This window comes from Canis aureus, chromosome 22 (assembly GCF_053574225.1).
Source record: "Canis aureus isolate CA01 chromosome 22, VMU_Caureus_v.1.0, whole genome shotgun sequence".
In the NCBI taxonomy this organism is placed as follows: Eukaryota; Metazoa; Chordata; class Mammalia; order Carnivora; family Canidae; genus Canis; species Canis aureus.
The window spans coordinates 7,524,568-7,550,397 of record NC_135632.1 but is presented as its reverse complement, the minus strand read 5'-3'; the positions used below and the strand labels follow the sequence as shown (position 1 = coordinate 7,550,397).

The 25,830-nt window shown below is 38.9% G+C and overlaps 1 long non-coding RNA gene across 2 annotated transcripts in view; it reads right to left on the bottom strand.

Moving 5' to 3' along the window:
• Nucleotides 1-9,584, bottom strand: part of LOC144293717 (uncharacterized) — a 64,810-nt gene extending 55,226 nt beyond the window's left edge. Inside the window, exons 1-2 of one of the 2 annotated variants that reach the window (XR_013360950.1) lie at nt 8,752-9,584; nt 3,069-3,308 (exon numbers count right to left, since the gene is read on the bottom strand). This is a non-coding gene — a long non-coding RNA (uncharacterized LOC144293717). The remainder of the gene's footprint in view (nt 1-3,068; nt 3,309-8,751) is intronic. The other variant, XR_013360951.1, reaches the window with a different exon arrangement.
• Nucleotides 9,585-25,830: the final 16,246 nt, after the last annotated feature.

Below are 25,830 nucleotides of genomic sequence, written 5' to 3'. Positions count from 1 at the left end.
ATATGTATATCCGATATATATTTAATACTGATATATAATCACTATCATATATATAACCATTGATATATATGTATGTACATATACATCATCACCAATATATAATAAATATATTTATATCTTTATAATATTTTTAGATACCTTATATATATTTATATATAATACTGTACCTGGCACAGGACAAATTTTCTGATAATGATAGCTATGGTGCTAAATTCTTTATGCTACAGCAAACTTCCTGTGATTTGGGGGGGATATTAATTTTACAGCCTAATATTTTTCAAGATAGTTTGAGAGAATAACTGGAGCAGATAAACAGGATTCTTAAGTATCAATAATAATGATCTTCATCAGTTTTAGTTGTTACAGAGCAAACCTCCTTTTTAATGTCTTTTCTCAATTTAAAATAACTAGTCATTCTCCTCCATATAATTTCCTCATCTTATATCCTACTTATTTTTTTTTATATCCTAATTATTAAGCTCCTCTTCCATTTAGCTCTCTTCTTGATGAATAAGCCCAGATTTGTAACACTTACCTGACTGGTGATTTTACATTTACCTGCTTGGTTTCATTAATTTGTGTACTAAACCATTCTAAGAAGGCAGGGCCCGTGCCTGTTTTTGTTGAACCCTGAATCAGTGCTAGCCCAGAGCCAGACACATAGTTAGAGTTCAAGAAATAGTTGTTGAATGAATGAGTGAATGAATGGATAGATAGATAGATAGATATTATATCTTCTTAGTGAATGGTCTTCCTGTAAATGGGTGGTTCTCAGTGAGGGATGGGGTGTGGAAAGAAGGCAGACTGTCATACAGGATACAGGGTGTCATATATGAATCACCTGGGGTGATTTTTTTTTTAAGTTACCTGACACCTTCTCCCCACGGTGTAACTACCAGATCTTACAGTGTGCTGTCTGGGGCAGGAAGGTCTACTTCACCCAAAACACACCCCCTACAACCAGTCACTAGTGACAAAAATTTCACCAAAGGACACAAAACCTTCCATTCATAATCAGAGATAAAGATTAGGGTTCAAATACCTTCCACCAGTGTGATACCACTGACTAGACCAAGTGTCAACAAAGCTGACCTTTAGACCTGCCTTGACTTCGGATATGGGTATGGCAGGAAGGAAGGGGGATAAATACACGGGCTGCTGATGATCCGAAGAAGGTGTTGGAGAAGTGAAGCAAAAGCAGAGACACAGATGGGATAAGATGTTGAAGGCTTCATCTTCTTCCTAAACTTGCTAGTGTCAAGCCTACCTTCCCTAGGGCCCATTTGCTTTCTGCTCTCAGGGTAAGAAGCTCATGAAGCATACTGCCCGGGTTTAAGACCTGCCTTGGCAGTCACCATCTATCACTGGTCCACCCAGTGATGTTTTCCCATATGAGCTGGGAGGAGAGCTTCTTGTCTACTGTGTGCTTCCTTCATTCTTATTTCCCAACATATGTTAATTTTTTTAACCAGAACCCTAACTGCTAATTCATGTTCACCTTTGATCCAGTCTGTTCCCAAGAGCCTTGACTGTATGCAAATCCTATTTTTAACTTTTTAAAAAATATTTAATTTATTTATTTGGGAGACAGGGCACTAGAGAGACAGAGCAAGCACCAGTTGGGGGCAGAGGGAGAGGGAGAGGGCTCTACCGGGAGCCTGACAAGGGGCTCAATCCCATGACCAGGGATCATGACCTGAGCTGAACCGACCGAGCCACCCAGACTCCCCTATTCTTAACTTTTTAAACTATATAATATAACATACACAGTGCATAGAATATAAATGAATAGTTTAATGAATTATCATAAAGTCAATATTTATGTGACTAAAACACAGTTTATATTTACATTGCATATGTATATATTATACATATATAAAATATTACAATAATTTTATTGCATTTCAGTTAAACCACAATAGGAAGAATTTTTAAAGGAAAAACAAATAGAAATGATATATTGTAAATACCTCCAAAAGACCCTACCCATGGCCCCTGTCCAACCACAATTCCTACAACCCTCCCTAAAAGAACCATTATTCTCACTTTGATGGCATTCACTTTGCTTGCTTTTCTTTTCTCTCTTTTTTTTTAAGATGTATTTATTTATTTGTGAGAAAGTGAGAGTGGGGGGCAGGAGGAGGGTTAGAGGAAGAGAGAGAATCCTAAGGAGACTCTGCACTGAATGCAGAGCCTGATGGGACTCAGCCTCAGACAGAGACCGTGAGATCACAACCTGAGCTGAAACCAAGAGTCCGATGCCTAACCAACTACATCACCCAGGCGCCCCTTTTCTTGCTTTCCTTAATGGATTTATCACCTAAGTATGCCTCTCTAAAAAAAAACAAAACTTTAATTTTGTCAGTTTTTAAACTTTCCACAAATGGAATCATACAACATATATTTCTTCATGCTGGATTTCTTCCTCTCAACATCGTTCTTAAGATTTATCCACATTATTGCTTGTAGCTGCAATATTTTATTACATACAGTATTTATATACTTTTATTTATATACAGTATTCTAGTGAATGAATGTCCCACAATTTGTTTACACATTCTCCCGTTGATGGATACTTGGGTTGTTTCCAGTTTCGGGATATTATGAGTAATAATGCTGTGAACATTTCATGTACGTGTCTCCTGACATACAAATGCACCTATTTCTGTTGTGTGTGTGTGTGTGTGTGTGTGTGTGTGTGTGTGTGTCTCAGAGTAGGATTCTGATAACTTACCTGGTGGTATGTGTATCTTCACCTTTATTAGATAATGTCAAACTGCTTTCTGAAATGACCACCAATTTACAATCTGACCAGCAGTGTTTGAGAATTCTTTATACCTGGTACTATCAGACTTTTAGCTTATCCGGGAAGAAGCAGGATCTCATTACCATTTTAATATGCATGCCTACTCCCCCCTCTTTGGGGTACATTTTCTTTCCTACTGTTTGCTCTTCCTTAACATTTTCCTCATGATTTAATTTCTACTTACCAGCACGAATTCATTACCTATTGCCGTGGAGCAAATTATACCAAAAATTAGTGGCTTCAAACAACAAATACATATTACCTTTCACACTCATCAGTGTAGGTCAGGAATCCAGGAGTGCCTTAGCTGGGTGGTTCAGGCTCAGGATTTCTTACGAGGATGCAGTCAAGGTATTTGCCAGGGCTGCAGTCTGAAGGCTTCCCTGGGGCCAGAGGATTCACTTCTATGGTAGCTCACTCAGACACCTTACAAGTTAATGCAGCCACCATAGAGCGCTCAAGTGTCTTCATGCATGGCGGCCAACTTCTACGTGCGGGGGATCTAAGAGAGGAGCAAAGAGGCAATCACAATGCCCTTTCCGACCTGGTCTTTGAAGTCACTTCTGACATTCTGTTCCTTACAAGAGAGGCACTAAATGTAGACAATAAAGGAGAGGAGAATTAGGCTTTGTGTCTTGAAAAATGGAGCATCAAAGAACTTGTGTACATGTTTTAAAATGACCACACAACACAATTCAAAATCTCTTGACTGTCACCATCTGGCAAGCACCAAAGTAATCATTCTTTCAGGCATTAATGGGCATTAAAATTCTTGGGCAAAAGTTTGATTTAAAAAAACAAAACAGGGGGAATCCCTGGGTGGCTCTGTGGTTTAGCACCTGCCTTTGGCCCAGGGCGTGATCCTGGAGTCTTGGGATCGACTCCCACGTCAGGCTCCCTGCATGGAGCCGACTTCTCCCTCTGCCTGTGTCTCTGCCTCTCTCTCTCTCTCTCTCTCTCTCTCCCTGTGTGTGTGTGTCTCTCATGAATAAATAAAATCTTTAAAAAAAGAAAACAGAAAACATGCATAGTCTCAAAGTATCTTCTTACAAGATATTTACTAATTACAAAGGGAATCATAATGACTTTACATGGAAAAACTTAGCAAACGTGACCTTGACCAAATTATCAAAATTAACATCACAATGAGACATATCAGGTGACTTCCAATATGATGCACTGAGGACACGTAACATCATTTCTGTGGTATTCTTGCCAAAAAATGCATAACTTAAATTTAATCATGGGTAAATATCAGATAAGCTAAATCCAAGTTGACGAACATTTTACAAAATAACTGGGTAGTACTCTTCAGTAGTATCAAGGTCATGAAAGACAAAGACGGGTTGAGAAGTTGTTCCAGATTAAAAGAGATTAAGGAGACTAAGGAGATATAAAAACAAAATGTGATCTTGGACCAGAAAAAAAGCATATTAATCAGAAATTGGCAAAATTTGAATTAAGTATAGTAGGCTAGTTTAAAGTGCTATGTTGATGTCCTCATTTTCATAATTGTACTGTGGTTATATAAGATGTTAACATTTGAGGAATCTGGGTGAACAGTATATAGGAATTCCTTGTTCTAGTTTTGTAAACCTTTAGTAAATCAATGAAAACAAAAAATAAAAATTATTGTAAAAATATGTATCTTAATTAAAGGATCAATAAAAAGATATGAGTGATATAGTCACATCAGAAGCTCACTAGTCTCAGGGACACCTGGGTGGCTCAGTGGTTGAGCATCTACCTTCAACTCCGGTCGTTATCTCGGGGTCCCTGGGATCGAGTCCCACATCAGGCTTCCCATGGGGAACCTGCTTCTCCCTCTGCCTATGTCTCTGCCTCTCTCTGTGTGTTTCTCAGGAATAAATAAATAAAATCTTAGAGAAAAAAAAATAAGTTCACTAGTCTCTAATAGGAATAGCTGCTGAGAAGAACTGCAACAGTTTTCTGTATGAATTCCATTTCTTCCTGCTTCAAGTCCTAGTGACTAGGCCTTTCTGGTGATATCTGCAATAGCAGTTCATCTAAAACAGCTAGACGGTATATGGTCATGTCAATCTCCTACTTAAACCCTATCAAGGGCTTCTCATATCTTAAAAGAAATCCATCTTTCCTAGCAAGGCATCCTCACAGAAATCCTTGGCCATAGCTAAGAGAACACATTCTCAGAAGATATGCAATGGTTTCTCACTTCTGGATCTTTGCATTTGCTATTCCCTCTTCTTCACTGGGAAAGTTCTGATTTTTCTTGGAGATTAGCTTCCAAATATCTGTTTTTCTGTCTTTTTAGGGACCCTTTTCTCTCCAAATGCAGTTAATTGTTATCTCCTGCCTCTATGGCATTTTGTAAGGGATCTCCCTTGTAGGATCTGTTGTACTCTGTTGTACATAGGTGCTTGTATATCTGTTGTTGTTGCTTTTCTGGGTACTGTTAGCTTCTAGAGAGTCAAATCAAGCTCTGTTCATTCTCAGCATCGTCATAGTAACAAACCAATGGTAGACATATTATTTATTGCAATGTGAAAAAAACAAAATTAAAGCCACTTAAAGCAATAAATATGTAAGTCCAAGAGCAGTGTAGAAGGATGGATTCTGTCTCAGGTTCTCCTAAGGCCCAAATCAAGGTGTTAGGCAGGGCGGCAATCATCCAAAGGCTTGACTAGGGCTGTTGGATCTGCTTCGGGGATGGCTTATTCACATAACTCTTGACAAAAGGCCTCAGTTCTTGTCCATCTGTTGACAGAAGGCCTCAGTTTCACCGCATGGGACTCTTCATAGGTCACTGACTGTCCTCATGACATGGCAGCTGGCTTCTTCCAGAACAAGTGATCCAAGAGAGAAAGGAAGGCAGAAGCCACAATTTTTTTTCAATAAACTATCTCAGAAGTTACATATCAGCACACAAAGCTACCCTGGTAAGGTGGAAGAGCACCATACAGAGCACGCATACCAGGAGGCAGGAATCATTGGGAGCCATCTTAGGGGTTGAAAAACATAGTAGGCACTTATTCAATGTCTAAATGGATGAATGAATGAATGAATGAATGAATGAACCACCTCTGGACCATATCCCAAAGCACTTACTGATTAAACAACCAAAACGAACTTACGTATCTTAAGGCAGTCTCAACTATAATAGTCTCCCAAGACACTGACCAGGACCACAAAAAGCACTTGAGAGAGGTTCCCAATGCATTATTCACCCACTCTCCTAATTGAAGGATCTTATTATCATTTTTCAGGAATATGGACTCAGATCAGGAAAGGCAGAGCGATTGACCTGAGGTCACTACAAAGGTCAGATGACCCAATAGTAGACTCCCTGTCCACTGAAGAGTTTTAGATGAGCACACCTTCTGGATGGTGTTGAGCTGTTTAGAATGCTGAGTCTTGGGATCCCTGGGTGGCTCAGTAGTTGAGAGACTCCCTTTGGCTCAGGGCATGACCCTGGGGTCCCGGGATCGAGTCCCACACTGGGCTCCCTGCATGGAGCCTGCTTCTCCCTCTGCCTGTGTCTCTGCCTCTCTTTCTGTGTCTCTCATGAATAAATAAATAAAATCTTTAATAAAAAAAAAAAAGAATGCTGAGTCTTCTCCTATTTTCATTAAAGAGAGGTTCATATGTGCAAGGGATGGCCAGCTCACAGACATCAAAATGTTAAGATTTTCCCTTTCCTAATTTTGGTATGAGACACACTTTTCCATTACGTCCTAATCTTTGGTATAAAAGCAGAACAAATAACTGGCCATTTCTGCAAATTTTTATTGAAGATTCTCATATTACTTACTAGCTGTGTACTTCTGAGAAGGATTCACAGCCTTATACCTTCATGTTGTCTTTCTGTATGACTAGTTCCCTGTATGGACTGTCCTTCCCTTCACTTTTATATCAACCTATTCTAATTCTACTAGTTCTTCTAGTTCCAGCCAAGAATCTGCTCCTACAAGAAGTTTCCCTGATCATTCCCTCCAGGGAGTTCACTTCCTAATTGGACCAACCCTATCCTACAATTTGTTTCACTCTTAGCCTTTGAGTCTGTTCTTTAAGCATTTAGGTATATGCAGGATGTGTCATACATATTTTAATCTCTACTTCCCCAAAATAAAATATTCTTTTTTTCCATAATAAATAGTCTTTAAATGAACAAATAGATACATTGGATATCCTTTACTAGAATAACATTTAAGAAGAACTCTTTACTTTTGAAAACTTGAAGGTAAATACTTTTGCAATACTCAAACTCCTTTTCAATCTTTTGTTTGTTTTTTAGTTTCTGTTGGCTTTTTGTTGTGATTTCAGGTTTTTTAAATTATTACACCCTTGAAGGCAGGACATTGATACTGTAAAAGTAATGGGTTACACATGTGCCTTGTTGATGCCTTTCCCCTTTAACAAAATTAAGTTTGCTGATCACATTCATTTCTAAAGCCTTCTGAAAATGTGTGTCATGCTTATGGGTGGCCACATTCCACAGAACTGAATATGTGCTACGAAAGGAGAGGAGGCTTGGGGGTGGGGAGGAAACCCTTACAAGGCAAGAGAACTGAGCATGTGCGAGTTTCTGTACTAACCAAAGGAGGGCAGGGAAGTGCAGTTTTGGAAATATCAAGAAGGCAAACAGAAAAGGAATTTAAGGGAGAGAGGGGAGTCTGACCACATTCAGGAGATCACCCAGGATCCACAAATGGAGAGAGTGCATCAAAGAAGGAAGCCTCTTCATCAGAGCACTGCTGACTCTCAGGACCTTTCTGGCATCTCTTTAGCAGGTTCCATCCTTTGGGGATGCCCAGACCAAGATACTATTCCTCACACTCAGTGACTCCTGAGATCCCAGCCCTTTACCTGACATACTATTGGTCGCCCTGCATCAGAATTGCAGTGTGGGAGGGTGGAGTCCAATGGAAGACTTCTGGCTCTGCTTGCTACCTAGAAGCTGGCAGGTTACCTAATGGCCTGTAGCCTCAGTTTTCTCATCTATAAATTGGGGTTAATAATTCCTATAGTGCAGATATTTTTGTGGATCACAGGTATCACAGGATTATTATAAAGATTACATATCAGTAGATGATAAATAGTAACTATGAAAAGCAGTCTTGTCTTGCATGGTGGTTAAAAGCATGGAGTCTGGGTCTGGATTGTCTGGGTTTGAATCCTTTTTTAATTACCTACTCTCTGTATAACTTACTTTCTGTGATTCACTTTCCGAATCTATCAATGGGGATAATAGTGCAGCCAGTATCTCACAGAGCTGATGAGAGGATACAATGGTTACAGTACAGTGCCTGTCACATGAAAGGTATTCAGTAGGTGGAAGTAGTAGTAGTAGCAGCCGCAGCAGCAGCAGCAGCAGCAGCAGCAGCAGTAGTAGTTGTTGTTGTTGTTTTGATTTAAAAAGATGTAGTGGAGGGCAAAGGTTAAGACTGTGTGCTCTAGTGCTGAACTAGCTGGCTTCCGATCCTTGTTCTACTCTTTACCAGTTGTATGATCCCAGAGTCTCCATTCTCTCATCTGTAAATTGGGGATAATAGTATCTTCTTCATAAAGATGAAATAAATTCATATGTATGAAGCTGATGCACAGTAAACAATAAATATTAGTCATTAGTCCTATAAATTCCAATCACCCATAGCTCCAGTTTTTGTGCATTTCTGTGGGTTGTGGTAAAGCTTGACATTTTGTACAATTAAATAAACTTAAAGTTTATGTATTCTGTGGTAATTAACCTGAACTACCAGTTCCCTTGGAAATAAGCCAGGTTTTTAACCATAAAAGGTTTTCAACTGGGTCCCAGCTGACCATCTTTTCAGGGTCTATGTGTATAGCAGATGGTGAGCTGCATTTTCAAAACTGTTCTCTCCAAAGAGAAGACTGTAAAGTTCTCAGAAAAATGAAATGCCCTCATTACAAGAGAGTGCCATTGTCTCTGCTCCCTCACCCCATACCTTAATGACTGGCATCGTGAAGTCCCACATAAAGGGAAGAGACCTCATCATTAGGCGTGTTGGCGAATCTACAGACTGTGATTTTCAATGACACACCAAAAGCCAGCCACTTCAACCCGCATTTTTACTTTGCTCTCCGGCTGCACTGCAGTCACAGTACAAGTCATTCGCTCAGATGCCGGAAAGGCTGACACTCCAGGAAACTTTTTTTTCATTTCTTCAGCCAATGATCTTGCAGCCCAGTGATGTCACCCAACAATTATGCAATATGACTTAACTGTTGGATAGGTGACAGGAATTCCACTGACACCAAGATCACAATGAAACTGCTTAGCTGCTAAATTAGTCATATTGTACGTTACCGATAAGTCACTTTTAAACTGATTAACTGCCAGTTCAAATAGCACTATTGTCTAGTTAGGGAAGTCGGGGCCCCATCACTCATAGTTTAAATGATTACATCCAGTGACTCTAGCATCTGAATCATGCAAATGAAGTGGTTATCGAACTTCATAACAGCACAGGCCACTTGAAAAGGGACACAGTGTGAAAAGGAAACACTTTCTATCTTCCATTTTTAAGGGAAAATTTGTACAATATTTTCTGGACTGTAGCCTCCAATTAGTCATTCCAACCGCTTGATGATTTTCCAAATCCAAATAGCATGAGAATAGGATCCTGTTTCTCAGCGAAGACAGGGATTATTTAGCATTGTTTTTTTCTTTCTTCCACAAGTTGGCCTCTGTCCTACAATTCAACTACACTGTGAAAGGGGACTTTTTACTGACCGCAAACCACGAGGTGGATATCACTTATTCCATAATATCCATTGTTAAAATAATGCTTAAAGGTTCCCATTTAAAAAGTATTACATGTGTGTTTGAAAAAATTTAGGAAATACTGAAAAGTACAAAAAGGAAGGAAAGCCCCCCACAATCTGATCCTTCTCCCAAAAAATCATAACTAAAACTTTGTCAATTTCTCCCACTCTCAATAAAGAATGAATATAGCAGCCTAGCAAACTTTTGTCAGGGAGCGTGGTGGATGCTGGGCATAGAAAGATAAATAAGATTCCAACTGTCTCCCTTAAGAAGCGCACAGCTTAATGTAAGGGGGTATTTGAACACAAAAGAGGCATTTAGTACAGGCTGGAGAGAACAGAATGTGGAGTGGAGGAGATGGAAGGGATTATCGGAGCAGATTAGAGAAATCCTAGAGCAGGGCTACTCAAAGTGTGGTCCGCAAGGTGACACCAGATCTTACAAGCTACCTACAGAAACAGAAAGAAAGTATTTAAAACTTCTGGAACATTTTGACAGGGTGATTGTCTTTTGCATCTAAAAATAACTTTTTAAATTGGACTGGTGTTTTGTACGTCTTTTTTTAATTTAACTTCTGTTGTATTTATTTTTATTGTATTTTCAAAAAAAGCAGTCTACAACGGATTCAAAATTAAAAATGAAAAGCTCCCCTGTCACTATAAAAAACCACTGTCTTCAGGGACACAATAGCTTAGCTAAGTGTAGGGTAACCAACCGTCCTGGTTTGCACTAAACCTGGCAAAGTCCCAGGTTTAACCAGGATGAGTTGGCCACCCTACAAGTGTTTTAATTCCAAGAAAAAGTTAACTCCATGGGAGGATAGATCAGACGAAGGGGAAACAATCCTCAAAGAAACAAAAGAAGAAAATTTCTCTGAGCTGAAGAGAGATTTTACTCTTCAGGTCAAGAATTCACCAACAGCAAGATAGGATCATTGAAAAGGGAGTCACAGTCAGCTACATCCTGATGCACTTTGTAAATTTCAAGGATCAAGAGGAGAAAAATCGCATGAGATGACACACACAGCAAAATAAAATGAACAAAATAAATTAGTAAGATGGTAAAGCACAATATTTATAATATTACGTTCCTTTAACATAAAGATATTTGCTTCAGCTTCCTAAGAGAGAAAATAATGTCCTTTATATACAAATATAATAATGAGGATAATAAACTGGAGATAGAAAACCATGCTATGAAAAAGGAAATGCCAACATGGTTACGCCTTTAACATAATTTATATGATTTGGCATGAAATTTGGCTCTATGCTTCCTGGTTGGTGATGAAAAGGTTAGGACTCACAGTCATTAAAACTGCCATAACTATGATGAAGGAAGAATTATATATCAGACTCTCAGTCAGACATTATTTCCTGGCACTGAAATGTAAAACAAATTCTCTGAAGGAGTTTAGTAGTAGGGATCATCAAGTGGTATGATAGACACTGTCCTCAATAGCATTTCTATAGCAAACATAGGAACATATTTCACATATGTTTCTTATAAGGATCCTCATTACTGTCAGTACAGGGTTTCAAGATAGAAATATATGCGACAGGGGGCAGCCCAGGTGGCTCAGTAGTTTAGCGCCACCTTCAAGCCAGGGTTTGATCCTGGAGACCCGGGATCGAGTCCAATGTCGGGCTCCCTGCATGGAGCCTGCTTCTCCCTCTGTCTGTGTCTCTGCCTCTCTCTCAGTGTGTCTCTCATGAATAAATAAATAAAATTTTTTAAAAAAGAAATATATGTGATAGTCCAAACACCTTATTTGATCCAAGGATAGAACTCAGAATACCCTAGAGAAGATGAATAATATGTCCCTTAGTGGTCTCCAAATATTTTTTCTTTCAGCCAGACTGATGTGATAACATAATTTAAGGTCTTATACTATCAAAAAAGAAGTTACTCTGGTGATTTTGTCTTTGATTGAAGGAATATAATAACTCCAGTTACAAAGGAAATACAGTTAGACTTTGTGTACCTAGCCTTGTCAGCACTCTGATATTAATATTAATTAATTATTAAATGGACATCAAATCTGTATGAGATGAAGCTATTATGCTTCACAGAATAAATATTATTTTAGTCGACATAAATAGCATTAATACTGATTAGTTTTACTTCTCTGGCACTCTCAAAAACTCTAATAAATATTGTAACACTTCCATTCATATGAATGGATTTGTCAAAATATTGTTCTAATATCCAGTCTTAATAATTTTAAGGTAGAAAAGCTTCTTTCACATGCCATCTATTTGAGTGAAAATCAGTTTGCAAATCAAGTATGTACATTTTGATCATTTTTTGTAGAATATATATTTGTATAAACACAGTACTAATAAATGCATAAGTACAGAAAAAAATTCACGAGATGTGATAAAAATGTTAATCCTGCTTACCTCTGGGTGTCAGAATTTGAGTGACTTTTATTTTCTTATTTTACTTGTCCCTTGGCTCAAATAACTTGTATTATCTCTGCATGAAGAAAGATTAGTATTGTTTTATTTAACTGCATGTAAAGGTGGAAGCAAGAGAGGTCTCTACATCATCCCTGAAGCACATCACCCAGGTGATCTTTCTGCACCATCTACCTCTTGCATCACAGTTGCCCTTTAATGGCTTTCATGATGATTGCCAAGGTTGGGTAGTTTGAGAAATCATGCAATTAGGGTTAGAGACAATCCCCAATTTTGCCTTAATAGCAGCTAGGTGATGTTGGGCATATTTTTACACTTTTGATTTTCTGGTTCCTCATTTTCAAGATTAAGACTGGACTGTTGTGAGCATAAAATGAAATCACTAATACATACTAAAGCCCCTGGAACAAAATAAATATTGCATAAATGTTGCAATAAATATTGCATCTAATTTACTCGCTCCATTCCTAAAAGGATTTGCCCTGTTTCTATAGACGCCAGTTCTCTTCCCTGCAGTATCCTCATGTAAACCTGGTTTACGTGTTGGAAAGTGTTGGAAAATTAAGCCCACAGTCTCTCTGTTCCCAAGTTCACTAGTTAGGAGTCGTGAAAGGGAGAAAAAGGAAGATCTACTGAGTATCAGGCACTGTTATGTGTGTTACTTTGCTTAAGGAAGGCTCTATATTTTCCTTTTTCACTTAAACATCTGTGAAGACTCAAGTTTTTTTCCTTATTATTAATGCATTCACCTCTGGAGAACTATGTTACATTATATCATCATTCACCCTAAAACAATTTCTTTCCTCCTGTTTTCATCTTCATAGACTCCTAGTGTTGACACAGAAGTGTAGCTGGTTATGTCATTGTCACAGGTCACATTTTCAGAACTTCACATCACAGTGTTTGGGACCCCAGAAATGAAAATGATGTTTTCCTATCACTTCATCTACATGTCAAAATGTCTCAAATCTTTATTTCTTACATCAGTTTGTAATCGGTCTCTCTAACCTATGTTAAGCATGCTTTCCTTAAATGAGCCTTACTTGATATGGAGAAAAGGAGACAGAAGGATAATGAAATGGATATCTCTAATTATCAGGCCCCAGTTGGGAAAATGTGACTAGGTTTATCCTTCTAAAAAGAACTGACTCTCATCACATTTATAATGCAAAAAAAGCATTCCAATACAAGAATGTTTCTGGGTCTCTGACAACTTGTTCTCATTATAACTTTGTATTTCAGACAGAGAGAGTTAAGCAATTGTAGGGAGGCCTGAGAGACTTGGGAATGGGGCCTTCCTTCCTAATGATCTATTTCAGTTGAATTGCACATCGATTGCACAACAAAGGCTTCTATTTTCCTACTTTTTTTCTTTATCATGTGTCAATTATGCCTTTTTCCTTCACTCTCTTAAAACTTCACCCTTTCTCTTCTCTTATGCTTTTGTGTCTGTGACATAAAAACTCTAAGAAGGCAAATTGCTAACTGTATACCTCAAAGTCTCAACTACGTATGATATAATTAGCCCCATAAACATGACCTGCATCTCTTCTTCTGAAAACTTTCCTAGCAATTTATCTACTAAAGCTTGGATTTTCTACAAACACATTTCCTAGGAAATGTCCCCAGATGGCATGTGATCTTTCCATTTTAGACAAGCTGCCTTGATCGGGTGTCACCCAACTGACCTGCTTTTCTCTACCTTTATTCTCAACACAATGTTGTCTCAACAGACTATCCTCTAAGTCCTGGTTTTTCTTCACTGACTTCCATTCTCAGCCCTATCCATACACCACCACACCTGCCACGTGCACTCATTGCTAGCATCCTCTTTATTCCCTCACGATTCTCACAGGGTCTCGGAGTGACCTTGAAACTCCCTAATCATTTCCCCAGTGTTCTCCTCCAATACTTTGGCTATATGGAGCTTGGCTTCAGGTTTGTTACCACCTTAATTCCTTTTTTAATTTCCAGTTGGCTGAGAGCCAGCCCTTGGCCCTCTTCCCCATAATCACCTTGCATATTACCAATCCAGGTCATCCTTTTCTTCATATTTCTCTTTGATCAAAAGAGTAAACCCAACCCAAAGCAGAGAGGATAGGTAACAGAGGAAGAAATCAGTGAGGGCTTGGGATGCTCTTAGATCGCAGATCATAAAGCAGAGTAATCCTTGATGGCATCTAGTCCAATTCTGCCATTTTACAGATGACAGTGCTGGGACCTCAGAGTCCAATGTTATAGACCATTCATCTGAATCCAGACCAGAGCTACTGGGAAGAGCATTTCCAAGTGATTATAATAATTAACTTTGGAGTCATATACACTTGGGTTCAAATCCAAAGCTATGTGCCCTTGTACAATTAATTTAAACCCTCTAATCCATGATACTCTTACTATTAAAAAGGGGATGATAACACCTACCTTGCTGGATTATGAAGCTGGATATACAGTCATTATTAATTATTAACTAGAATCCAGCTCCGTTGAATTTTAGCCTAATGCTCTGTATAAGATAATGCTGTTACTATGGTTCTAGTGCCAATCTTTCAAGATTCTATATTTAATCTTTACTAATGATGGTGTGACTTTGAGCAATTTATGTACAAAACTGAAAATAAATTGATTAATCAGTTGATTAATCCACAATGTAAAGCTAATAATAATAATACCTAGTGTACAGGAGGTTGTGAGGATTAAACAGATAATCCTTATAAATATAGCATTCTACACGGTGACTGGCATGTGGGAAACAACAAGACATTGAAATGCTCTAGGTAGTCCCAAATGCCCAGAGTGAATTCATGAATGGTCAGGATAATCTCCTGCCACATGCCCTCAGAAACAGATCCAGGGTTATATATTTGGTTCTCTTTGGCCCACAGCACCCATATTCATTCATTCAAGCTGGCCCTCAAACAACAGGTAGCACTAGAGCTGTGGAAATGGAAGAAAAGATGGTTTCCACCCAAGAAATGACTGTGAACAAAGAAGAAAAAGGGCAAGGTATGCTGGGGGTCTCTCACACATGAATTAATTTGGTTTCAGAGGCTTCAAATTGGCTTCCCTACCTATAGTCTCATGCCATTCTATCCAGCATCCCTGCAGCTGCCAGAAATAAAATACTAATTTCAACGTGATTATAATCCTTCCAATTTTACTGCTCCCCATCACATTCAGAATAAAGTCCTAGCTCCTTAGCACAGTCCTTTAGCCCCGTCCCTATCTCTTTCTACCAGCCTTGCCATCTTCAATTCCACTACTCTGCCACTGCCCTCCCTGACTGCACATATCTGAGTTATCTAACTCACCTTCAGCCCTGTGCATGGGCTGTATCCTTGGCCATAAACATTATATGTCCTACTTGGCCTTCAAGAGTCAATTCGGAGGTTGCCTGTGGGGAGTCTTCTATGATACCCTTTGCCCATCCCAGCCCTTATGCCCAAGAGCAGCATCCCTCCTTAGAGGTCCCAGAGCAGCCTACATGAACCTCAAGCACAACTGGGAACATAGAGGATTCTGTGTTTGTATCTCCCTCCCTCTAGAATGTACATTCCTTGACCGCAGATCCCGGACCCATTATGTGTCAGGGCACAGGTGTAGGAATTAAGAATGCAAAGAACAAGCAAGAGAAAGTCCCTGATGTCTCTGAGCTCATGGCCCAGTGGGTTAAAACAGACAATTAACAAAGTTAAGTGCAACAATAAATATTTTTAGATAGGGACAAGAGCTGTGAAGATAACAAAATGGCATAATATGCTAAAATGTGGTAAGAGAGGGGAAGAACAACATAAGATAAAGTGGCCTAATCGCGGCATTTGAGTAATAAACTGATGAGAGGCCAGTCATGTCAAGGAATATGAAGGATGAGATTATTCCAGGCTAAAGGAAAAAAGTAAGAGCTCAAAATGCTTTTGGAAGGAAGGGATTGGTTGGGATGTAAAGGAGATTCAAACTCCTCTTGTTTGGGAACTGGAATTATACGAACTTTTCAGTTCGGGAGTATAAGACAGAGAAAAGCACCAAAATGATCAAGTCCATTTTAGACTTGGGGCCTTTAAGGGTTGGGGGGCAGTGGGGGTGAACTGGGAAGAACAGGTAAATGAAGAAGCTTTCTGTAAAACAAGATTTCCTGAAGAATGTTCCAGAAATGCCAGACTAGATCCCAGGTCACCTTCAAGTCTTTTGGGGAAATATTGCTCCTCCTAGCACTACTCTCCCAACCCTCATCCCCCAACCACTGGGGCACTCATAATGTACCTTAGCATATTAAGGTCTCTGAATAATTCAGCATTTTGAAAAACTGGTTAATTTTGATTTCCCAATTAGTTTGACCATTGTACGTGTTTGTACGTGTTTTATTTTGTTTTGCTTTGTTTGAACACAGCAATGCTTAAGTCCTGAGAACCAGGACTTCAGGAAGCTCTGGTCTAAATCACTCTCCATAGCTCACAAGCCTTGCAGTGGTAATTTCTAGCTTCCAATTCCATTTTGTTCAGGGATAAATAAGGAGATAGGATTCTTTAGAAGATAAAATAGTTTGGTTTGCAAGTATAAAGATAAAAGAGTACATGAGTTACAACAAATCTAATTCACAAATTTATTCACCTTAAAATAATTTCAACAAAATTAAAAATGATTAATAGGTGTAATGATAAATATATGTGACTATAAACTAATGTAAATGCTACAGAAAAACAAGAAGTTTATTGCTAAAGGTTAAAATTCAATTTAAATGCATTTTTATGCACTGCAGATTAGTCAGATTTTTTAAATTAAAATTAATGGTTTTTGCTCAACCAAACGCAAAAAAAAATATCACAAATCCAGCTTGGTTATTTTGATTACAACTATTTTATTTTATTTTTTAAAAAATTTTATTATTTGACAGGGAATGTGAGAGTGAGAAGAAGCACAAGCTGCGGAAGAGGCAGGGGGAGAGGGAGAAGCAGATCCCTTTTCTGAGCAGGGAACTCAGTGTGAGGCCTGATCCCAAGATCCCAAGAACGGGACCCGAGCTGAAGGCAGATGCCCAACCGACTGAGCCACCCAGACACCCCTGATTACAACCATTTTAAATGGCAAAAACTATCAAGCATACTCTAAGATTATGTTTTAAAAATCAGATACATGAAATCAGATTTCATAAGAATATAAATAGAGGGGAAAAAAAACCATGTCAAAGGCTAATTAATACCACTGATACTCTTTCAGTAACTAAAAATAAGATTAATAGCAATTTCCTCCAATACCATTTTATAATATATTTAATGTCCATTGAAAAATTGGCATTCTTTCCTGATTAATGTATTTTCATAAACTATGCAAAATGGTTGTTCTAACCATATGAAAATGTCAAATTTTAATCATAAAGTTCACATATATATCGTGAGCATATACAAAACCCACTTCCTTTTTTAATTCCCTTGTTTTTTTAGATTTTTATTTGACATAGAGAGCGAGCAAGTGAGCACAAGCAGGGGGAACAGCAGAGGGAGAAGGAGAAGCAGACTCCCCACTGAGCAGGAAGCTCAATGCAGGGCTCTATCCCGGGATCCTGGGATCATGACCAGAGTCAAAGGCACATGCTTAACCTACTGAGCCACCCAGGCACCCCCAAAACCCACTTCCTAACTAAGTTTTAATTATAGCCATCTTTGTCAAATAACTCTTCACAAGTTTCCATTTTTCTAAAACCTTTACAATTATGAGTCATATCAAATAAAGTGGAGACCTCAAAATAAGTTACTGGGGAAATGAATGCTAATAGTGAAATAACCAAAAATGCTAATAGTATTTATGTATTTTCAAACCAAGTTTCTTCTGGTAAATATCACATAATTTGTTACATTTCCAAACTGGTTATCAAAATGTGAAACACTAGCTTAATTATTCAGCTGATTAATGTACAGCTAATAGAATAACAATGTCATTGTTAATTAGAATTAACCTAAACCTCCCAAATTATTGCTTTATACAAGCCTTAAGTCAAAATTCACTTTTTAGGGATGCCTGGGTGGCTCAGTGGCTGAGTGTCTGCCTTTGGCTCCGGGTGTGATCCTGGGTCAGGAGATCGAGTCCCGGATTGCGCTCCCCACAGGGAGCCTGCTTCTCCCTCTTCCTGTGTCTCTGCCTCTCTCTGTGTCTCTCATAAATAAATGAATAAAATATTCTTTAAAAAATTCACTTTTTAAAGTCTACCTTTTGTTTGTCTCTTAACGGTCAATTCAAAATTATAACTAAGAATTTTTATCATATTTTAACACACATGGCTGTTTTTAGCATCTCAGTATTTATTCTTTATAGGATAAAGTGCTTTAGCACTCTGCAGTAATTTTTCTTTTTTTTTTTTTTTTTTTTGGCAGTTACTCGGGTCTCATGTTAAAGAAGAATATATACAAGAAAATACTCATTTAAAATGCTTTCTCAATTAGTTAAATAGTACCTCTCCGTTCATACGGTGAAATATCATAGGTTTACATAAAAGACATGTTGTGTGGAAAGGAATTTTTTAATAAGTGACACTGGGTCAATCAGCTACACATGTGAAAAAAAATCTTGATCGTCTACCACAAACTACATATAAAAATAAACTTTAGATATATTATAGACCTAAATGTGAAAGGTAAAATATGTGACTTTCAGAAAAAACATAAGAGAATATCTTCATGGCCTTAAAATAGGCCAAGATTTCTCAAACAGGACATAGAAATTACTAATCATAAAAAAGTGATAAATTTCGACTACATTAAATATAAGAACTTGCCTTCCATGAAAAGTCACCATTAGGAGGCAAGCCATAGAATGGGAGAATATATTTGTACTACATATCTGACAAAGGACTCATTCAAAGATATCAAGAACTTCTACAGGTCAATACAAAAAAAGCAGACAACTCAAGAGAAAAATAAGCAAAAGATTTGAATAGACATTTCACAAAACAGTGCATCCAAATGACCAGTAAATACGTGCAATGAAAATTAAAACCACAATGAGGTACCACTACCCACCCATCCAAACGACCAAAATTGTCCTGTATTTCTTTAAGTGAACATATCATCATGGTAATAAAAACGACAAATATTATCTACAAGCTTCTGTAGAGTTTATCCAAAAAAAGATAAACATATACATAGGCCTTATCAGTGTACATAAAAGAAGAGCTTCAACAGATTATCTTCAATGGTCTGGCCTTTTTAAACTGAGAATCCCAAGTGTTGGCAAGAATGAGAAACAAGTGGAACCCTTAAACATACGTTGCTGGTGAGAGCCTGAAATTGGTATGGCCACTTGAGAACTGTTCAGCATCATCTAGTAATGCTAACCATATGCCTACCATACAACCCAACAATCCATTTTCTAGGAGAGAAAGGAGTATGTATGTCTGCTAGAAGATTTGTTGCATAGTATTTCACCACAAAGTATTTAACCATTCTATTTTCCATGTGCATTTGTGGTGTTGGCCTCTCCTGAGCTATTATGAATGGTGCTGCTCTGAACATAAGGATGAGAGAAGCTAGACAAAAAAACAAAAGTGAAAAATACATACTATAGTCTTTATAAATATTTTATAACAGATCATCCATTTTATAAATATACTGTTTGTATAAAGTTCAAAATCAGGGGCGGGGAAGCATCTATGCTTTAGAAGGTGGGCTAGTGGGAAGACCTGAGATGGAGCACAGTGCCTAGAAGGGGGCATGGGGGAGGCTTTTGGAAAGCTGGCGCGTCCTGTTTCTGGGGTGCCTCTTTTGCACGTGTTGGTTATGTGGGTGCATTCGCTTTGTTAACATTTGTCAAACTGCTCACAGTTTGTGTATTTGCACTTTTGTGTTACACTGCAACCAAATCCATACTTTAAAAATTCTGTTACGTAGATGCAATGAAACGCCGGGACACCTGCACCCCGATGTTTATAGCAGCAATGTCCACAATAGCCAAACTGTGGAAGGAGCCTCGGTGTCCATCGAAAGATGAATGGATAAAGAAGCTGTGGTCTATGTATACAATGGAATATTCCTCAGCCATTAGAAACGACAAATACCCACCATTTGCTTCGACGTGGATGGAACTGGAGGATATTATGCTGAGTGAAATAAGTCAATCGGAGAAGCACAAACATTATATGGTCTCATTCATTTGGGGAATATAAGTAATAGTGAAAGGGAATAAAGGGGAAAGGAGAAAAAATAAGTGGGAAATATCAGAAAGGGAGACAGAACATGGAAGACTCCTAACTCTGGGAAACGAACTAGGGGTGGTGGAAGGGAAGGAGAGTGGGGGGGTGGGGGGTGGGGGTGACTGGGTGGCAGGCACTGAGGGAGGCACTTGATGGGATGAGCACTGGGTGTTATTCTGTATGTTGGCAAATTGAACACCAATAAAAAATAAATTTATTATTAAAAAAAATTCTGTTACGTACCCAGGCATGTGTCTGGAGTACAGTGTTAAATAAGAGGGATGTAGGCTAAAATGAACACCATGGTCCCTACTGGGAGAGGAAGAGAGCGAGAAGTGGGTATATGTATCCATCCAGCAGGTGGACCAGATACACACCAAATAGTAACAGCAATTCTCTGAGCTTTCGACCCTTTCTTTTCTTTTCTTTTCTTTTTCCTTTTTTTTTTTTTTTGGTACTTTTTCTGGATTTCCTTAGGCGGCCAGATTACACAAAAAGGTAAAAAGGTAAATGTTATATATAGGCTCCTGCCAGGATTTAGACAAAAAGAATAAACCAATGTTATCAACACACAGGCTTTGTCTATAGAGGCAAAAGAAAGAATTTTAAGCAATTATCTTCAATGGCCTGGAAAATTGAGTTAAAACATCAGCCTGATATGAAATACATATTATGCAGAATATTATTGAGGAGCTGTGAAGGAAACTTGGAAAATATGGTCAACAGATGACTGTCTCTTCAATGTCAGGATCTTCTTGCTTTACGAAGCATCTGAAAAATTGCCTTATTTTGCCTCCCACATCCTAGCATATCAGTAACTCACCTACCATTTAGACATTTTAAATACCTCATCAGAAGTCTCATGAAATGCATTTTAATTAAATAAGGCACAGGATAATCCAGCTTTCTTCTGAATAAGAAGCAAATCAACAAGTAAATATTTTCTCTTTCTCCCTCTTTGGCTGCCTCCCCTCCCACTTCTCTTCCTCCTTCCTCCCCCTCCCTAGGACTGCCTTGCCCTGGTGTCTTCCCTTCCCTCCACCTCCCTCCCCTATTTGGTCTCAGTCTTGGGGCTGCAAGTGAGGCTGGAAGGTCCTAAGCTGTACTCTCCTAGTGTCCTTGAAACACAAGCTGAAGAGGAGGCTCCACTCTAAAACTGAAAGTGCAGAGAGAGAAGAGAAAGTGAACAATTCTCAGTTTCTTCTCCCCTCTCCCAGCTCTGGCTCCTCCCCACTCAGTTTCCCAACACAGGCCCAGCTATAGGTCAAGATGAATGCAGCTGCCAACCCTGTGATGCCAGCTTGTTCACACTGACCACTTTTCACATGGTAGGTCACAGAGCAGTAGGGGAAAGGGAAGTGGTGATGCAATATCTAATAGCCAGGCGAGGGGTAGGGGACCAGAAAGCTGTTAGGAAAATAACCAAGATCCGGACAGTGAATGGAGCCTGTATCCACGTGGCTGAGGGTGGCCCTTTTCACCTATCATCATGGCCCGTGCAAAGCAGGTGCTGTGTGCCTCACGAAAGAACAAGAAATAATTGTTTAAATGAGATGACATACATCCAACTTGTTTGAAAACCCTGAAATTCTCCAAATATCATGGATGAATTACAATTATGAAGATAAATGCTTCAGGGACTTTCAGAGCAACTCATATTTAAAAAGAGTACAAAAACTCGGGAAGATTAATAGGCATCCTAGAAATTCCCCCCAACAAACTCTGAAACCTGCATAAAGACTTTCCGTTTCATGGGGACATGGAAGGTGGGGGGTGGTTTCCACTGAGCCCAGCAGAAGGGAGCAGAAAGGTCACCTTCTCCCAGTCAGCAAATATCTGAAATCCCCTCAGGCAGGATTGTGATACGAGGCCCAAGGACACAGGACACTACAGGATGAGATTCCAGGCCAGAGCTGTGAGATCAAGAATCAGCCCCCAAAAGAAGCTGGGAAATTGTTCTTCTCACCTTGCTGGAAGGCCAGTCCCCCAGGGACAGAAGCACAGCAAAGGAGGATTGGTTTGGTGCTTGGTCAGCCCACTTGGCAAAACTAGGTGGTGGTTCGAGAAAATGGCCTGGGAGCACCAACTAGGTTCGACTGTTTGATGTCTGAGAGGGCTTTGAGGTGAAGCAGAAACTGAAATGATTTGATAGAGAACCATGAAGGCAGGTGAAGGAGAAAAGGTAGAAGAGGGGCTACTCACTGTAGGCAAGTGAGTCAGCAGGTTGAGAGAGAGGGAGGCTGGGGGGTGTCAGGAAGAAAAAGCAACAGGAAAGAGAGAGGAGAAGAAACACCCCCAGAAGGAGTGGAATTCACAGCAGAACACAATCTGAAATTGTACAGGCCCAAGAGTTGTGGTTTGGGATGCTCTTATTATTGGGCTGAGGATTGTCTCTAAATAAGTGAACCGTCGGGGCGCTGGGTGGCTCAGGTCATGATCTTGGGGTCCTGGGATCCAGCCCCAGCAAGGAGTCTGCTTCTCCTCTCCCTCTGCCCCTCCCCTGCTCATGCTCTTTCTCTCAAATAAATAAAGAAAATCTTTCAAAGTAAATAAATAAATGAACCATAAAGGATCCAAACTTTTTTTTTAACTTTCCATCATAGAAAAAAATCAACATACAAAAAAGTAAGCAGAATATAAAAATGGCCTTCATATACCTATTACTGCAATAATTGTCAAATTGCAGCTAATCATGCCTCATCCAACTTCCATCTATTTCCCTCATTCTCATACTAGATTTTTGTTTTTTTAATTTTTGTGGTTAAAAATACTCTCACACTAGTTGAAGGCATACTCCAACTACTGTTCCATTTCATCAGGAAATATAGTATGTATCTAAAAGATCAAGATTACTTTTATTCTTTTTAAATAGTCACAATATCATTATTATACCATAAAAACAATTTCTTGATATCAGGGGCTACTTTGAAGTCATTTCTATGATAAAGCCTTTCCTTTTGTTGCTGTACCCAAAAGGGCTTATGCATTTTAAAACAACCTAGAAAAGCTAAGGAAACTTTACTAAGAGAAGGGACCAGAAGACTCCATACAACAGCTCTAAAAGACTCTGCTACAGCGTGCCTGGCTGGCTCAGCCTGTGGAGCATGCAACTCTTCATCTCAGGGTTGTGGGTTTGAACCCCACCTTGGGTATAGAGATTAAAAAAATAAAATAAAATCATAAATAAATAACTACGTCAATTAGTTGCCACAAAAATATTTGAGCTACTTTTGATGACAGCAAAGAATTATGGGACCCAAGTGACAGGGAAAAGAACATTTTCTGTTCCACTTACCTCAAAGGTTGTCAACTTTTTTGATAGCGCATCCTCCTCTGAAAAATAAAGTCTATTATGCTACTATAGTACGTGCAGCATAAAGTATTTTAAGAACAGCTACCATTAGAGAATGGGATTTAAAAACAGAGACAGAAGTTTTCATTTTTTCCCCCATACCCTAATAAATCATCATGGTCCTCTCCTTGGAGACTACTGCTCTTAATTGCCACAGTTATTCCGAGAGCAGTCTTTAAGCGGGGCTCAGGGGCCAAGTTTGGCAGGTTGAAAATGAACCTGGGGATACTCGTCCAAAGAGTACAAAGAATGATAGAGGTCAGTGGTCTCGATTCTGCTGTACTTTAGAGTCAGCCTAGGAGGTTTTAAGAAATGTGAACACCCAGGCCCCTCCCCACACCAACTAATTAGTAATTCTGGAGGTGGGGTCTGTGAGTCGTTTTTTTTTGTTTTTTTTTTTTTTTTTAATTTCCCAGGTGATTCTAACAGGTGGACAGGGTTGAAAAATCAGCGGTATAGGTGTTCAAAAGAAAAGAGTTACTTCACTGGAGAATATCCGTCCTGACTTAAAAGCATTCTGGTCTACTACTTTCCCATGTAAGACTGGGGAAAATGTTTCACTTTTCAATAAAGACAGTGTGAAGGAAAGTGAGAAGAAAAGCACAAAGAAACTTTAGGGTAAAAACCATACCTAATAAAAGAATAGTGAGGTTCTCTCGGAAGGGGTGGTTTTCATTTCCAATTCCAGGTTCTAATTTACTACATCTTCAACTACCCCGATTTTGACAGACCTTATTTTTCCATTTAATCAAAAACATTTATCCAATTAGATTATTCAAATTATCTAATGACTATTTCATATTGCAATCATGGTTATTTCATAGGTCAAAATAATTCTGGCTACTTCAATATTTTGTTTAATTAAGTTTATCTCTCAACTGGGGTGGGGGGGGAGGGAAGTGCCTGATCTTAAAAAAATAATAATAAAAAGACATATTCTATCTCTGAGGAACTGACTTCATCGAATTATCCTGGAGGGAAAAGCAAGTACAAAAACGTGAACTACAGGCAGCTGGAAAGCAAAATTCTGCACAATGAATGACACACCAAATCCTGCAGGGAAATATGCACCACAATACATTATTTCCTGTGACTTCCTGCCCAGGGACACTGAAGAACAGTAAAAATTCTTCCAGAAATTATTTCCTCAGCTGCCTTATTGATGGATTTAGCATAGGTATTTGGTCAGAATTTAAATCATTCTCAAATCCAAGCATGTATATTGACAAATGTTTACACATCTACTCACAAGTGCCACTTGGCTCCTTAAAATGAAGGCTAAAGAAACTCCAACTGGATACCATTTTATCACAAGCCTGGAATGCTAAAAATGCTGTGGCAAAACCATCAATTCATTCATCTGAGTGAAAAAGCCTATAAATCACAGGCATCTTTGGCCACATCCTTAAATTTCACTATCCTATCAATTCCACAAAAGTTATATTGACATTATCTTTTGTGCTAGTAGCAAAGTTAATCATCTTCTGCGGGGTACTTAAAGAAAATGAAGCGGGCAATCTAAGTGTGTTTTATGATGTTTAAAGAGACTAAAATGAGCTTATTCCATAAATAGCCTTCCTAAGAAATTCCGGGAAGCCATGAGGGGACTGTGATACTAGCACCTACCTACTGTAGATGACATTGTACATTAGATTGGCCATAGGGACTAGTTAAACTGGGGAAGGGTTGTCCCAACACACTCCAAGTTAGGACAGATAATAACACCAATAATTAATATCTTTTTTATGATTTTGCATAGTACTTCACATTTGTCAATGATTTCTGATGACTTTTCATTTCCTGCTGATGTGCTTATGGCCATAGCTCAGGAACTCCATATCCCTCACCATAATGACTCCTAACTAGTGTCTCACCTACTCCAGCCCTGTCAGCATTGCATCTTGGAGCCTGTCACTTTTGTACTGACTTCCTGGTTCTCAACTCCTACCACCTTCCTATATTTACTTCTCACCTGAGCCACAGGGAGCTTCATGCCATTCCCTAAAATACTGTTTGGTCCTAAACTCGATTCCTTGACCATACACCACTCCTTTGCTATCCTTCATAAATGTCCTCAATTTCCCTTTGACTGATGGGCATCTGTGGAAGCCTTTCCGGAAAACCCCATGGTTGGCCTTATTAGCTTTTATACTATCTTAACCTTTGTATATTCTGTTATCTTCACCATCACTATTTCCAAATCTGGGTTCTTCTCCCTCCACCATCAACCCTAAACAGAAAATGAGCTCCTCCTGGCCAGTTACTCTGTCACAACCATTTAGTATTCCCAGAGTCCAGCAGGTGCTCAATCCA